This window comes from Cupressus sempervirens, chromosome 3 (genome assembly GCF_028749045.1).
Source record: "Cupressus sempervirens isolate cs-2001-9-10 chromosome 3, ASM2874904v1, whole genome shotgun sequence".
NCBI classification, from domain to species: domain Eukaryota; kingdom Viridiplantae; phylum Streptophyta; class Pinopsida; order Cupressales; family Cupressaceae; genus Cupressus; species Cupressus sempervirens.
Window position 1 is genome coordinate 1,009,161,338 of NC_143120.1, and position 4,880 is coordinate 1,009,166,217.

Here is a 4,880-nt window from a genome sequence, read left to right on the forward strand (position 1 = left end):
AATGGTGAATAGGTCTGTGAGTGATTGTAAACACTATTTAGAGCATTCTCCATGCCTAGTGGATGAAAATTTCATCCTTTCTACCCCCAGGTTATCCATCTACCCTGCTAGAGCACTAATGGCCATCATTTTTTGTCTCCTCATGCTCTAATTTACATGCAAAGATTAGATTTTCCTCTTTTGAGTGTGTGTCTGATCAAATCTTTCTTGGATCAGCAATAATGGTTCTCTATAGCTACAGGAAGTAGTTGAGTCTTGGTTTTTTTAGTAGAGGTTTTCTTAGTTATGCTTGAGCTATAAAAGAAATTTTTGTTACCCTCCTAAGGGTTAGTCTTTTCCCTAATTCTACAGCAATAGTATTCTATGCTCTGCTATTGTAATTCCCCTTTTGGGTGTGAATGAATATAATTCTCAAATGTATCTCCTACTTCTATTAATATATCTTGCAACATCTTTTTCCTTATATTGATGTATTGTCTTCATTCTTTGGTTATATGTGGTGTCTGTTTGTCTTTGAATGATATAGTGTGAAGTCCCTTCCTTATACCATTTTATTGATTTCTAATCTATGCATGATTGTTGAGTCAAAGTTAAGATAAAATCTATGTATCTAAGGATTATATTGATGAATTGTGCTTCCATGGGCAAGGATACGATTGAACAATACTATTTGGTGCATCACCCCTCTTAGATTAGAATATGTATTTTTCTTTCATGCATTCCTTCTCCCTTTTTCTCTCAAGAAATAGTTAGGTGCACCTTGATAGTAAGGGAGTTAGCCTTCTCTAGAGACTCGATCTCTAATTACAAAGTCCCACACTTTCAAAAAAAAATTCCATGTTACATGAGGTTTCCTTTAGGTGAAAATTTTAGATAAGCATGTAAAATTTTAGGTCAATAGTTTGGCACGACCAGTGGGACTCATATTGAAACATTCTTAAGCCTACTAGTTCACTAGTGTCAAAGGAAAGAACTTCAAATCCATGTTGAAGAGATAGTGTTGCTCTTTGCATTCCAAGCCTTCAAGAATATCACATTCAAAGCACTTGGTGACTCTACTCCATCTCTACATCTTGGTTTCCAAACCAAAGTTGCTTTGATTCATGCCTAAAGCTCAAACAAGGGCATCTTCTAGAGGTACTTTTCAATATACTGAACTTTCATTTTCAAATCCTAGAAGAAGAAGAAATAGGCTCTCTCTATCACAAGTTAGGAGCTTAGAAGTAGCACATACACCTATTAGATATCTTTCTACTCCTCTAGTTGATAGATCACTACCTAGGGTACCATATTTTCATTTGAATAGACCACTTTTTCACATGGCCCAACCTAGAGTACATACTTTTTTCACCTTCAATGGTGGGAGTCCTCTCATTTTAGCTCAAAGACATGACATCCCAATAGCTTCTCTTAAAATTCTACCAAACTTCACTGGTGAAACCTCCATCTCTCCCTTAGAGCATATTTAAGAAATCTCAAATATCTATAATATCCATGCTATTACAAAAGATGATATTGTTGTTAGACTATTAGCTTCATCTCTAAAGGGAAAATCCTTACAATGGTATAGGGGATTACCTCATAATTCAATCACTAACTGGGATGAGTTAGCTGAAAGGTTGTGTAAGCATTTTGAAGATGAAAGTGATCACCCATCACTTTTAGAGCAACTAACTATCATCAAAAGGGCACCCCATGAATATATGATAGATTTTAATTATAGATTCCAAAAAACATGGGATAGAATACCTGTTGTAGTAAAGCCCACTCCTAGAAATGCCTTCTTGCATTACCTTAGAGCCTTTAATAGTGATATTGCTACCACAATGCAAACCATGGGAAGAGATACTTGTCCTGTTGCCTATGAAATTGTCATTAGAGTAGAAAATGTTTTGATACAAGGAGGAAAGTTAGCTCCAAGGCCTCCAATGCCTTTCTTTCCTTACATGCCCAATCATCAACCTACAGTGGCCCCTATTCCTACCACATCTACATGTCAACTTCTTGTCATAATCCCAATAGCCTCTACATCCTCAAATGAAATAGATAGGATCAAGGCCATGATACAAATGATGATGCAAAAGATAGACAGAAGGTTTCAAGATCAAAGTTCCAATATGGATAAGAAGTTCTAGGATCAAAGCTTAGAAACAAAAAATATTAAATAGGTTATTGGTTAGCACCATTTAATAAGTCAACACATCAAAGGCAGGCTCCATGGACCCAAAATAAATCTTTCGATGGTATGCCCTATGCAACCTCAAATCAGTCACAAGTAATTGTTCATCAAAATAACCTTGCTCAAGAGCAACAATGATACACATATGGTTATCAACTAAATGATCAAGGTATATTTTCTTAGGCCTTGACTGTACAAGAGGAACCAACAACTTCAGGACAACACTACGATATAAATTAGTCCAGTGTTGAATATCAAGCTCAAATGCAAGGAGGTGTTTCTTATGTCATCTTTGGTAGGGAGGATTTTGGTGGTGGAGGTTAGAAGAACAAAAGTGATACAGATATGCATGTCATGGACCTAGGGATAGCAAGTAAGGTAGCTACATCAATTCAAAATTGGAGTAAGGGATAGAGTTACAAGAAGGAGGAGGAGTCTAAGGCTACTCCTAAATCAATGAAGGGTGGATCTTCAAATTCAGCCATTCATGCACAACCCCACAAGGTAGATAGTCAAAGTAAGAAAATGAAGCCTCCTCCCTTTTATATCTCTTTAATCATAGGAGATAAAATAGTTCATAATTTCATGATAGACTTTGGTGCTAGTACCTCAGTCATGCCTAAGAGGATTGTTGATCAGTTGGGCATAAAGTATGAGCCTATGACTTAGTGGGTCACTCAATTAGATGGTAGTTCTTGTAGAATAATAGGAGTATTCATATATTTAGACTTTGGTGCTAGTACCTCAGTCATGCCTAAGAGGATTGCTGATATAGACTTTGGTGCTAGTACCGCAATCATGCCTAAGAGGATTTTTGATCAGCTGGGCATAAAGTATGAGCCTATGACTCAGTGGGTCACTCAATTAGATGGTAGTTCTTGTAGAACAATAGGAGTATTTAGATATTTAGAAGTAACACTACATGCATGTCCTAGCTACACTATCTTGTAGGACATAACTTTTATAGATCTCCCTACACAATCTACCATTTGCTTATCCAAAGATTTCACTACTAAGATTAGTGGTGGGTGTATTGTTGTTGATTGGTCCCAAATGTTATTCATAACTAGAAATGGCACAAAGAGCTTCATCATGGCATAATCATTCAATACTAATCATATTGAGCCTTACATGGTTGGCCTTGTAGACATGAATTGTACTCTCTTTGATAGGGAGGAAAACTACTTGGATCCATTTAGGCATATGAATGAACCTAAACCAAGGGTCTATGTTATCCATGAAATAGATGATGTCATGCCAAATCTAAACCAAGGTATGAAGGAGCAATAGGGGAAGAAGATTTTTTTAGTGCAGGAAAAGGGTGAGATGGAAAATGCTCTTTTCAATGAGCACCCCACCCTTACAGCTGAAAATGAGGAGGTTCTACCCAAGTCAACACTAGCTGAATTCTTCGAGTAGCAAGAAAAAATAGAGCAATTGAAGGAAGTATGGTTCTCTCAAGAATTTGATAATGACAATTTTGTCTTCAAGGACATAAAGGATAATTTAATTCATCATAGTAAAAGATGTGATCAAAAGGGTGAGCCACCTTTTGTATTAGGTCCCCATGGAGTGTGGTATTGCAATTGGCTACGTGATGATAAGAGGACGATGCTTGAACATGTTAGGAATTCCAAAGTAAAGAAGAAGGGAAGCTACTTCAACAAGCCAATCAATGGCTTTTTTTAACTTTTATTTCCTCTGTAAATTTTTGTATATATTAGAGTAGGTATTTTTTTAGTTTTCCTAATTTTTCAAGAAGTGCATGAGCACATGCTTTTCTCTGTGAGATAGAAAAGTTTTGAAATTTTTCCAGTTGTAGATGTTGTAGTTATTGGTTGTTGTAGCGCGATTTCTTTTTTATGTGACTCTATAGCCCAATGGAATGCTTAAGGTTGCTAGTCCATGCTTAGCAGGCAAGCATCCCCTCTAAGTCACCAAAATTGTTAGTCATTGTTGCCCCATCCAAAAAAAATTGAATTTTCAAGGTGGCAGACATGGCTAACATCCAAGTTTGAATTTTCAAATATATCTAACATGTCAAATATAATGAGGATATGTAAAAACCTTAGTCAAACTTTTTATATCTATAAGTCTTGATATTTTCATATTTGCATGTTATATCCTTCTAACAATCCAAGTTGTGATCTTGCAATCATCCCCTTTCTACTTCATCGCTCCAATTCACCACTTAACCATCAAGAAGGTTGTGACGTTGCAAGTTGGTGAGGTTTGCGGTCAACATGGCCTCACAGTCATTTCAACTAACATCTAGCTAAAGGTTACAAAGGAGCAAAGACTATGATTCGCATGATCGTGGGCAGCTAGAGGCTTTAGGATATAAAGGTTAAAAAGTTGTGAATTCTTTTGGTCACATTGTTGCAATGACCAAATACTTCATCGAGTAAAGGTTGGTCAGTTCAATCGACATCATTTCATCGAAGCAGACATCAACTTTAAGTTGTAATGTTGCAATAGTTGATACTAGCAGTCAAGTTCTTGACTTTCACAAGATCATATGCATTTTTATGTTACGCTTAGCAAAGGTTGTGAGGTTGTGATGACATCTAACATGCAAGTCTACTGGTTTACACAATATCACATGGTTAGTGAGTGGTTAAGCTTTTCAGGTTGCGAGGTTGTGCTACAGTTAGAATTCAAGTTGTGAACATGTGAGGAGTCCATTTGCAGTTAAGGCCTA